Source organism: Psammomys obesus, unplaced genomic scaffold (genome assembly GCF_907164565.1).
Source record: "Psammomys obesus unplaced genomic scaffold, mPsaObe1.curated_primary_1811, whole genome shotgun sequence".
NCBI lineage: Eukaryota > Metazoa > Chordata > Mammalia > Rodentia > Muridae > Psammomys > Psammomys obesus.
In genome coordinates, this window is record NW_026596085.1 from 3,439,336 (window position 1) to 3,452,005 (window position 12,670).

The following is a 12,670-nucleotide window of genomic DNA, read 5'->3' on the forward strand; positions in this document are numbered from 1 at the left end:
CCTCGGGAGGCGCCCCTCCCACCCTCCTAACCCTCGGGAGGCGCCCCCAGCTCCGCTGCACAGGGCTGAGGAACTGGGGAGCCTGAGGGAGGGTAGGAGCGCCTGCTCAGCCAGCAAGGCCCAGTGTGACCAGCAGGGGTCCCTGACGCACACAGGCAGATGCTCCTGAAGTGAAGACAGCCTGGGCGGACATGGGATGCTGTAGTCAGGCTCAGCAGCAGCATAAACCATAGGGAAGACGGACGCCTCTGCTCCTACATTTACCATCCTTGACCAAACAACTATACCTGCTAATGTTTTTACTGGATTGTATTAAAAATACTTTCATTTTTCGTTCCTTTTCACACATTTGACCAGTTTACACTTAGATTATTGAGTGGTCATTGTGACCCCCCCCACACACACATCTGCCCCTGGCCCTGTGCCCCTTCCCTCTGTTTCTTCGTTTTCTTAAACACTTGACTATCTTATGGTTTTTAAAAATTAATTTTATTATTATATACTTACATGCACATGTGTGTGTCTGCATATATGCGTTTGCCTCAGCTTAGGGACATCCCCAGGAGCTGGCTGATGTGGGTGACAGGGAATTTAACTCAGCTTCTCTGCAGGCACAATACATGTTCTTAAGTGCTGAGCCCCAGGTTTTGTGGTTTGTTTTTTTAAATTCCCCTTCATTTATCTGATTACCAATTTTCTCATTGTGATTTTTGTTTCCTAATTTACATTTTTCTGATCTTGCTCTTTTTGTCTTTTCTTTCCTAATATTCTACTTTTCTTACCGGTTTTGTCTTTTCTTTCCTGATATTCTACTTTTCTTATTGGTTTCTTTAGCTTTGATTCTCTTCTGCATTCCCACCCACCCCTTTCTTTACTATTTCTTCATTTACCTTCAATGATTTTTAACTGCGGTTCAATGCGCATTGGTTTTGCCATTTGCTGTGGGCTTTAATTGATTTTTTATTGCACATTTTTATTTACAAAAAGAAAATTGTGTTCATTTTGGCACAAAAATCTCTTGACAGATGGATCCCGAAATCAATCAGATTCCCAAGATTTTCAGACCTTGCTGGGATTTGGGAGGGACATTGCTGGGATTAGGGTGGATATCACAGATGGGACCACGAACAATGTCCTAATTCACCTCAGCAAAAACCTACTCACCAACAGGCACGGATGGGCGGGGGGTGGGGCAGTTTCTCTGCTCCCAGGGAGTGAGTGACGGTCACTTCTCGTCATCTGTGGCCGCTGAGTTGCACAGGTGCCTTACGTGCCTGCCTAAGGTTGGGCTGGGACAGACCTGGGATCCTGCTGTCCCCAGGGACTCAGCAGGTGTAAAGCTGTTAATTCACCATTGGGGGAACCTCACTGTTGGCACTAGGAGTTCTTTCTGTTTATGTCTGTAAGCACCCTTACTTTTGGTTTCCCCTACATAAGCACCAGCAATGGGGACGGGGTCACGTGACTATCTGATGCGCAGTTACAGGGCTGTTGTGCAGCCTGAACTGTCTTGAGCAGAAGACTGCAGGTCTAACCGCCAGCCCCGCTCCCCTTCTGGCAGCACTGGCCATCTGGAACACTCCATGGATCCCTTGACACAACCACAGGAAAGACTACCCTGACGGTGCTGATTGCCCTGGCTCCTGAACACACAGCCTCTGCCAAGGCTGTTAGAAACCATGTGTGCTAGGCGTTCTGCAATCACAGCCTAGAAAAACACTTCCTTCCACCTTGTCCAGAGAAGGAGCGCGCCCCCGCAGGAGGGCCTACCATGACAAGTGTCTGTTTATGCTCTGTGTAAAGACTGCCCTTGTTTGACTCAGACGCTGATTTTTGGGCCTAGAGAGTTGAGCACAGGCTGGACTTTGGTATTCTAATCTTTAGGAAACATCGCCTGCCTGCCTCGGTATTTTGGAAACATTGTTCTCCATCACCTTCTGATTGGTTGGATAAAAAGTCAAACTGCCTGTAGCAAAGGCAGGAGAGAATAGGCAGGGCTCTCAAGAGATAGAAACTCTGGGAAAGGATTTGAGTACGAGATACAGAGGAAGTCGGATGCATGAAGCTAAGGACAAGTAACAGCCACGTGGCAAAATACAGTTTAGTGAAACGGGTTAAGTTAATATAAGAGGTAGTTGGCAACAAGACCAAGCTAAGGCGTAAAGATATGATAAATAAATACAAGTCCCCGCATCATTATTCAGAGCTGGGGTGGACAGAGAAAGCGTCAAGGCTGTGACCAGTCTCAGCACCCCTTCTTGGACTATGTTAGTTGGTGGCTTAAGCTGCTGGGGACTATCCTATGCCATCTCTCTTGGTGTTGCCACTACAGGTCTAATAAAGACTTCTCTTGAGCAGCCTCTTCTTTGCCTACTTTTGGGAGCACAGGCTGAGCTGGTGGGAATTAAAAAAAAGGCAGAAGAGACGGTGGAGAATGGCTGCCATGGCGACAGTGGCAGCAGAGTGGCCCGAGAGTGGGATGAGTGCCAGCCTGGGCGCTGGTTTCAGGTAGCAGCTTGATGGTTGGGAAAGCTCAGGCCTTGGGAGGTGACACTGCTGTAGGTGCCACTGTGAGCCGAGCAGCATGGATTCCACAAGCACCACCTCACGGCCTGACAGCTGAACCCTGGAGAGGCCCATGACCACCCAGCTCGGGGACTTGATACCGCCCAGATCGTGAGCCTCAGGCCTGGCTCTCCAGCACAGCTCGCTGACAGCCACTGTTGGGCTGCTGGGAATGCAGAGGCACATGGGCCTTGGAGGCTTGTGGCCATATGGCAGCAGAAGAAGCCTCTGCCAGCAGAGGCCTCGGCCCTAGCAGTGTCACCGGGGGCTCACATCTGTTGTGGCTCTGGTGCAGTGCCTCTTATTGCATTGATTCTGCCCGGGAGTCATGTCTGTCCCCTGGGTTCCTGCATCTCAGTAGATGCCTGGCTGAGCCCAGCCCTGCTCAGCATCCAGTTCCTGAATGTTCCTCTAGATGCCTCGGATCCTAAGTCTCTATACCCTGGCTCTCATATGCTGTCTCCAGAGAGGCAAGTACCCGTAAGTCTTGGCCATTAACAACCAAATAGCATTTGAAGAGTTTAAGGGCGGAAGAAAGCAGAGAGAAGACAGAAACTGACAAGAGAGAGTAGACTGTGGGGAGCCAAAGAAGAGAATCTGCCTTGCTTCTTGTCAGAAGAGCCCGAGAGAGCTGCACCATTGGCTATCTGTACCCACTAGTCCCTGTACCTGAATCCTGCGCAGGGACTGTACTATTTTGTATGGCCAAGGGTCCCGCTACTGGAGGCCTCCATGGGGGCTGTTACATTAGACGGCACTGCTTGTCATTACACCTGCTTGCCCGCTCCTGTCCCATGCTGCTGTCAAACATCAAGGGAATCGGTAACTTCTGGAAATTAGCATTTGAAGAGTTTCTGGTCTACCTACCTACTGTTTGTCTCCAAGGAGAGCGAACCATTTCCAGGCACTGATTGGTGAAGAGATCTCAATACTTGATCTTCTGCTTCCAGTGGGCGCTATTTGTCTGTTCAACACAAGAACCAAGATACAAAGGCTGCTCAGGCCTGAGTTCGATCTTTAGAGACCCGGGGTGGAAGGAGAGAACTGATTCCCACAGGACAGCCTCTGGCCTCCACATGTGCATTAGACACACTCACACACCAATGAAGAAACATAAAATAGGAAGCAGGAAACCATCGATCTTCTTGGTCCTCCTGGCCAAGTCTCGTAGTGTACCATCAGGTATTTATTTGTCCATGGTCTTTGAAGACTTCATGAAGCTGGTTTTGGCTCTTCTCAGTTTTTAACGTGAAGCCTAGAGACACCTGGGAGATGGTCTGGCCTCCGGGCATGGCTGAGAGGGGTTATTTTGACACTATTATTTGAGGTGGGAAGCCCCACCCACTGTTGGCTGTATTGCTTCCTGGCTGGGCTCCCGGAGTGTGGACATGGAGAAGGAACCCAAGGAGCAGAGACATTATCTCGGCTTCTTGATTTTGGATATCGTGGGACCAGCTATTTCAAGCTCCTCCTGCCTTAACTTCCCCTTCACGATGGACTTGAACTATGAGGAAGTAACTTTCTTTTTCTTTGAAGTTGCTTTTGTCATAATCTTTTATTAGGAAAGTAACCAGGGCGCTGGTGAAGTGTTGGGCACTAGACTGGATTGGAGACTGTCCAGCAGCCCTGATGACAGGATGTGGCCATCTTGCCCCTGGCATAGCTGGGTCCTGCCAGGCAAGGCCACCTACAGACTGACGACAGGGCCTGGAGTGCAGGGACAGTGTTCTGGAAGCTGATACTTGACATTTTCCTCACATGTATGTAGTTATGTGTTCCAGACACAGAGATATGAAATGCTTTGTTTACCATCCCATAATGTATCTTGATGAAGGGGGAACTTGGGATAGTCTTAGCTCCTATAATTCTACTGTCTGATACTTTTTACTAACAAGCATTTTGCTTCCCTCTTGAGGAGTACAAAAAGAACTGTGCCGTGATGGAGAGATGGCTCAGCGGTTAAGAGCACTGACTATTCTTCCAGGAGATGTAGGTTCAATTCCCAGCACCCCCATGGCAGTTCACAACTGTCTGTAATTCCAAGATCTGACACCCTCACAGACATACATGCAGGCAAAACATCAATGCATATGAAATAAAAAATAAATTTTATATATATATATATAAAGAATTGTTGGATTCCAAAGAATTACATATATATATATATATGTAAAGAATTGTTGATAAACTTGCTGTCCTGGGTGATCAGACCTTTGGACCCCAGATTTTGACTCTTTCTTTTTGTTGTCTATTTCTTTTTCATCCTCATCCTCTGTTCAGAACCATGATATGGCTGGTCCAGGTCAGTGAACACGGAGACGTCCTCACATTTTGGTGAGTTGGGACACATTCAGGTTGTAGCGTGTCCTGGCTAGTTTTACGTCAGAGAGGAGGGAGCCTCAATTGAGAAAATGGCTCCATGAGGTCCAGCTGGAAGGCATTTTCTTAATTAGTCATCAATGCGGGAGGGACCGGCCCATGGTGGGTGGGGCCATCCCTGGGCTGTTGGTCCTGAATTCTACAAGAAAGCAGGCTGAGCAAGCCATGAGGGAGCAAGCCAGTAAGCAGCACCCCTTCGAGGCCTCTGCATCAGCTCCTGCCTCCGGGTTCTTGCTCTGTTGGTTTGAGTTCATATCCTGGATTTCTTCAATGATGGGCAACAACTCGAAGTGTAAGCCAAATAAACTCTTTCCTCCCCAGCTTGCTTTATAAACCCTAACCAAGACAAGCTGGTACCATCTGTGACAGACCTGACCATGTTTGGGGTGGATTGAGGAAGGACTTTGGAGCTTTGGGCTAGAAAAGCCAATGAGTGTTGAGAGCTCAGTGGGGTGTTCGGTGGGAGCTTGGGAGATAAGAATGTAGGGAGCAGTGCAGACGATGGAGGCCTGGCTTGTGAAGTTTCAGAGAGAATTAAAAACCCTACTGTGCTTTTTTCGTGAAGAATTTGTAGTGTCTGGTCAGCCCGGGGTTGAAAAGGCAGCTGTGATTGGCACGAGGCAGTCATTGTTAAAATGAAACCTTTGCTTTACTCGGACAATTGGTGCTGATTAGCTGGAGCTGGGAAGTTAGTGCTGATGAAGAAGAGACCAGCATCGCTGGGGTGAGATCTTATGGGATGTGTTTCCAGAGAGTCAGCACACAGAAGCTGTGTTCCAGAGGAGGCCAAGGTTGTGCCTCACACTGGCAGCCAAGCCTGGTAGTGTAAGAGTCACCCAGGTGGTACCGGTTCTGAAGGCATGAAGGGGTTGTGGAAAGCAGCCGAGGCTTGGCTCTGTGAGAGGCCAGGAGAGGCTATTGAGGAAGCTGCAACCTCAGTGGCAGTTGAAGGCCCAGGACTGAGGGGGTCACGCAGAGAAGTCGAGGCTTGGCACCAGGAAGAGAGCCTGTGAGAGGCAGTTGGTGAAACTGCAGTCCCGTTGAAGCAGCAGACCCCAGCATTTCGGAGATTTTGGTACCATGGGATGACCACCACAGACAGCAGCAGTGGCGAGTAGAGCAAGACAAGCTGTGAGTATTGCAAAGGGCAGAGCTGGAGAAGTGACCCAAATCCCAAGGAGGAGCCCAGAAGACCCCAAGTGGATCCCAGACACTGGACATTGAGTTATTTACACTAGTGGGGTTTGGTTTTGCTTTCATTTGATTGTGCCTGTGCCCAGTTCTTGCCTCTTGAAGTAAGGATGTATTTAATTATTTCTTTATTTTTATTTTGTAGGAGTCGTCAGTTGAGAAATCAAATTTTAAAAGAAATTTTAGGTTTTTTTTTTGTTTTTTTTTTTTTTTTTAAAAAGAAACCCTGAATTTTCAAAAGACTGAATTTAAATTTTTTTTTCTTTTACAAATTTTCATTTGTAAGGACTGTGGGACTTTTTAAGTTTGTAGAATGTTTCATACTGTGACGTTGATGTTAATGTGTAAATTTGGGGATGAATAAGAAAGGAAAGGTTGTGGCTTTTAACAGTGATGTGTTTGTGCGTCAGGTTGACAAGGGTCAGTTGTACTGGCTGGTTCTATGTCAGCTTGACACAAGCTAGAGCCATCAGAGAAGAGGGACTGCCTGAAACCACCTTTAGAGGAAGACAGTCTACAGAATGAGAGAAACTGTGCCAAGGGTAACACTGGAATCTATAGCTATCTCTCTAATAGAAGCCCCAAACAACAACTCATCCCGTGAATAAAAACGCTGATGAATTAAACAGACAGTCCTCAAAGCAAGCAACAAATTTAGCTAGTAAATATTTGAAAACGCAGTCAACATGCTTCACCATCATAGAAATCCAAATCCAAACTGCTTTGAGATCCCATCTCATCCCAGGCAAAATGTCCAGCATCAAGAAACACGTGACAACGAACGCTGGGGAGGCTTTGGGGAAAGAAGGCCCTCTTCACTGCTGGCCAGACTGTCAACTGTGCTGCCACTGCTGAGGTCAGCAAGGGGATTCTCCCAGAAGCTGGCAGTGGTGCATCAGCTTTACACTCCTCTGCGCGCACGCGAAGAACTCTAACTCGTGTCCCACAGAGAGGGGGCACGCTCGAGTTCACTGCTGCTCTGCTCAGGGTAGCCAAGACACGGAACTGGCGTAGGTGTTCAGTGGAAGGCAGGTAGAGACGGAAAGCGTGGTCCGAACACACGACGGAAATTTCACTCATCCGGAAAGGTTTTCACAACAAATGAGGTTGTGAAATTCACAACGACCGAAGAGACCTGTAGTTCGTCATCTTAAGAGAAACAAGCCAGACTCAGAGAGACAAATACCGATGTTTTCTCTCATATACTGAATCTAAGATGTAAAGTCACACAGACGTCGGGCATGGAAGTGGGGAAGGGACTGTGGGAAGAGGAAAGAGGTTTACAGGGAGGGAGAAGACGAGAACAAGAGAAAGTAATGGGATATTTATGTCATGAAAGCTGAGAGAGGACTGTCAGGAGGGAGAAAAGGGACCAGCAGGAAGTGTAGGGAAGGGCGTGGTGACAGGCAGTAGGGACAGATGAAAACACTGTAACGATAAATGATACATGGTGTGAAAACCCATTTCTTTATATGCTAAAGATTAATTTAAAAATTTGGGAGAACAGTTAAAATAAGTAAAAAAAAAAAAAAAAGACCCATGGGTAGTTTTGTTTAATAAATGTTCATTTACTATGTATATATGTATGTGTATATGTTTATCATGGTGGAATTGTGTGTCCTCGGGTTCATACATGGAAAACCAATTACTTAAGTGATGCCCTCATGAAGAAGGTGCTTTGTGGCTGTGCCCAGGTCACCAGGTTAGAGGCCCCAGAGAGAGCTGCCTTGCCTGTGCCCTGTGAGTTCACATGGGAGGCAGGACACCCTTTACCTTGAGCTTGGCCTTCCCTGTCACCAGAGTGTGAGAAATTTCTGTTGTTGTTATGTTACTCAATTTATGGTATTTTGTTAGAGCAGCCTGATCGGAGAAAGATAATTGTAGAACACCTGTTTTATATCAGCAACACGGCCAACGTTTGTCTGCGCCATCCCTGACCGGGTCTGCTCTGCTCAGCTCTGCAGGAAAAATAGCCAACACACTGGGCGTCCAGGGGGTGTCTGTTCCCTGGCCCTTCCTCCTCCGGGACCCTGGGGGTTTGTCTAAGGAGTGTGTGTAAGCAGAAATGCTCCTTTACTGGTTTGACTTCTCCGGTCAACAGTGGATCAGACAAATGTGGGGAGGAGCCTGTTGGTTCCCGGTGGAGTAGAGTCAGCCTTGCACCCTGCCTTTGCCGTGACTGGCTCTGGGTAGATCGTGGGGGGATTGGTGAACGTGCCACAGAGTGGGCGTAAAAGTCAGAGGATAACTTTACGGCGTTGATTCTCTCCTTCCGCCTTTCTGCGGATTCCAGGGGTGGAACTCAGGTGGCCAGGCTTGTCTGGGGAGAGATTTCACCCAGAGTCATCTCAACAGCCCCTGTGGAGGGTCTTATATTAGGGTACGTCACAATTTTAGCTTCCCGCTTTAGAAGTAGCAAACTGAGGGGTTGGAGCGGAGATTAAGGGGGAATATGTCTGTGCAGTTAGGATAAATAAAGCTAGATATTTAGGCCCATGAGATTCATCGTTTGGGTTTATTGCCCCGCTGGGAGTAGAGAAGGGGTGTGCCCAACTTCTAGGCCTGTTTTAACATCTGGCTTCTTGTCTGCTTTGCTAACTGGCGTTTTAAATCCAAGCCCAGCACCCAAGGCAGAGAACACACTAATGAGTGACCACAGGACACTGAGGGAAAACGTTATTTTATGAAACTTGTGCTGATCCTTGGGTTGGGGAAGAAGATTAAAAAACAGGGGAAAGTGAGATTAATAAAGGCTGCACAAAGCTACCAGAAAAACTGAAGAACACGCAGAAATGTCATCAGTAATGAAGGATTCTCAGGTGTCACTGCAATACATTAAAAGTGTCTTGAAGCCCTAGCCTGGCTGGTCTTTGGTATGGAGCCTTGCCTCTCTGCCTCAGTGTGGAGAGCAAGCTGCCCAGGCAGAGCCGTGTTGGGCTCTCTGTACTTGCCAAACGGTAAGAATCGCTTAGCTCAGCCGCCCCTGCGCTCTGAATTCTAAGTTAACCAGATCCCAAAAGAAAAAAAAAAAAAAGAGAGAGAAAGCAAAACAAAGCCCAAATCCCAACCCCCCACCATCCTGTAGCCAGATGTAGACCTCTCTCTGTTGCTACCATGATCACAGACTAGAACACAATTACAATGTCCCTGAACTACATTTGGAAGTTTGTCCCAGAGAATTAGGCCACAGTGGAAATGTAGGGATTGCAACAACATGCTGGGTGCTGGAGAGGGAAAACAGACAAGGGCCGAACAAAAGCCAGGCTCGAGCACATCACAGCGTCCCATTAGCCCCTGCAGCTGTCCAGTGAGACGTTCACAACAGTTGTCATTAGCAAGGGAAAACGGGTATGGAGAAGCTAAGCCAAAGTCACGTAAATAGTGAGTCACTCAGTGTTCATTTCGCAAACCTCCCTCCGGCCCCTCTGAGACTCTAAGTGCATGGACTTTACTGAGTGTGATGGGCGGTGCTATGGGTTTGAATGCTTCTGTCCACCTCAGATTTGCACACGGAAACCCAGAAGCCCCAATTTGTGGCACTCGGAGATGGGGCCTCTGGGAACTTTTGTCTCAAGGCTGGACTGAGGAGATGTTGGTTTTACGAGGAGACAGGAGACAGCTTGCTCTTTCTGCTCTGTGCTTACTCTCTCCTCTACACCGTGGGAGTGCAGAGACACAGCCACCTGCAACCCAAGGGACCTTCACCAGGCACGGGGTCTGCGACATTGTGATCATTTCTTGCACCCTAACAAACATTTAATAAACAAAATAAGCATACCATTTATTTGTTTGTCTATTTTAAAGCAAGCCTGTGTTAAGGCAGGCAGGAAGTAGAATGACTCTGCTCTCTGTGGTTATAGAGTCACATTAAAGATGGCTTCCAGAGGGCAGTGCTTAGCTGTGATCTGAAGCTGGATATCTGCGAAATAAACGAACACCGAGAGAATTCAACTGCCGTCGAATGAAAGCGAGGTCTCCAGATGGAGAGCTTTTGAACCTTCTCAAAACCCTTGTCTGAACATTAAAGGCCTTCCTCATCATTAATGGATATTGGTTCAGTTCTCTTTTACAAGATTGTGTTCAGAGAGCTAGTCCTCCCAAACATGTTTGGAACACTGAGTGAGTAAGAAGGGATAGGATTTGCGTGTCTGTTTCTCAGTGGAACTCTCTTTTGTGGGTTGTAGCACTTCAAATGAGTGGAATGATTACATTATACAGTTCCTAACTCAGTGCCAGTCACCGTACCCAGGGCTTTGCATATAATGCTTAATCCCAGAAAAGCGTCCGAGGACAGGTTGTCCTGGGGGGGGGGGGTGGTCAAGCAGAGGCTACTGTGATTTAGACCGTTGTGGTTTTTTCTTCTTTTCCACTGGGTGCCATGAGAACACAAAGACACAGCAGCTGGAGCCCTCAGGCTGGCGCTTGGCATTCTGCTGGCATTACTTCCACCTGCTGGCCTTTTAGAAAACAGCAGCACATTATGCCAGCATTTGAAAGCCATGGTGGAAGTGAATTTCATTTCTTAGGAAACACCGGCTGTGGAATTTGTAGGTCTTATTTTGGTGTGGCGGCAGTAGTCAGGGCTCTCTAAAATAAAATAGCACAGAATGAGTATAAAAGGGGATTTGCTAGGCTGGCTTACAGGCCGTGGTCCTGGTAGTTGAACAACGGCTCTCCTGATGGAGGGGCTGAGGGGTCTCTGCAGCTCTGATCTGGTGCAGGAGCCCTGGAGGGTCTGGAGAGCTGCCGGTCTTCAGTCTGTGTTGAAAATCTAAAGAAGCTGATGTATCCAGCGGCAACAGCGTAGATGAGCTTGCCAGCAAGAGTGGGGGCAAGCAGGCAAACGGCAAAGCTTCCTCCTCCCGTGTCCGTTATGTGGGCCGCCGCCAGAAATGTGGCCCAGACTTAGGGCGGGCCTCCCCATTTCACTTCACCTGAATAAGAAAATCCCTCAAGATCAGGACACCAACCCAGCCACATTTCAACTATGACCGACATTTCATCCTGACTGGAGAGTGCTCTCAGACTGGAGCCTAGCAAAATCATCATCAAAGTGACCAGAGAGATGTCACCCAGCACTTGGTGGGAACAGATGCAGAGTCCCACAGTCAGACATTAGGTGGAGCTTGGCGAGCCCCGAGGAGGGAAGGGAAACTGTGTGCGGGATGTAATATAAGAGAGAAGAACTAAAAGAGAAAGAAAGAGAGAGAAGGAGAGAAGAAGGAAGGAAGGAAGGAAAGAAGGAAGGAAGAAAGGAAGGAAAGGAAAGGAAGGAAAGAGTAAAGAAGGAAAGGAAGCAAGGAAGGAAGAAAGAAAAGGGAAGGAAGGAAGGAAGGATGGATGGATGGATGGAAATCCCTTACAGGAGTACCCAGTAGTCTGGGTTTTAGTTTATTCTAGATGCAGTCAAGTTGACAAACAAGATTATCCGTTGCATGTATACAGCCAAAATCAGGGCATGATCTTTGAATGGGTTTTTCAGAAAAAGGCCAAGGTGCAGTGGGAGCACTGTGGAGGCAGCGACAGAAGCGGTTTGTTCACTCATTCACACCAGAGGCATCTCACGGAGGCTGCCCTGTGCCAGTCAGTGCGGCAGTGTGACCTAATGGTCAGCACACAGGGGCCATGTTAAGGCCACCCACCTTAACCTTGGGCCATAGGCAGCTCAGACAGAGATGCTGGCCTCATGATGGCCTATCCAGACAGGCGCACAGCTCACAACTCATAGCCAGCGTCCAGCCACAGCTAGGTAGGCATGCCATCTGCTTACCATGTCTTTTTAGGGACCTGGAGGGTGTTTGGGGGAAGCATCCCCCAGTATTTCTGTATACGCCTCCCAGATTTAGAACAAACATCAGACTGAACTTTGGAAAGATAGAGATATTATAAAAATGAAGGCAGGCAGGAGCATGTGGAAAGGCTGTTTCCTCACCGTGGGGGTGGGGTTGGACAATGGCTGAATGTCACTCCTGGCTGTCAGGGCTTCTAGCTATGGTCACCTAGAAACACCCACTTCCTCTTTGCTTCCTTTGCCTCTCAACTTCCAGCAGCAGCAAATTGCTGTGATGTTTACTCTGTGAGGCACATTTAAATAATGAAATATGGTAAGTTTGGTATTTATTCCCAGTGAGGTAAATGAATATGCATCTCATCAAACCAAAATTGTAAGGAGGCAGGTTTCGAATTATGGTGAAGAAGTTATTTGCAATGACAAACAGCCTAGAGAGACCAAAAAGATGCCATGGTTTTATGGTTGTTGCTTTGACTTTTCTGATTACAGTGTGGTCAGTTCTCTTTTAAAAATCATCATCATCATCATATTATTATTATTATTATAATTATTGGAATGTGTGTGTATGTGTGTTTGAGCTGTAGGTGTTCCAATGTGTGTGTGTGATCAGAAGATAACTTTGTTTTTTTTTAAAGATGTGTGTATGTTTAACAATTGTGTGTGTGTATGTGTCCGTGTTTGGGTAAGTGCAGTACCCAAAGTGTGTGTGTGTGTGTGTGTGTGTGTGTGTGTGTGTGTGTGTGT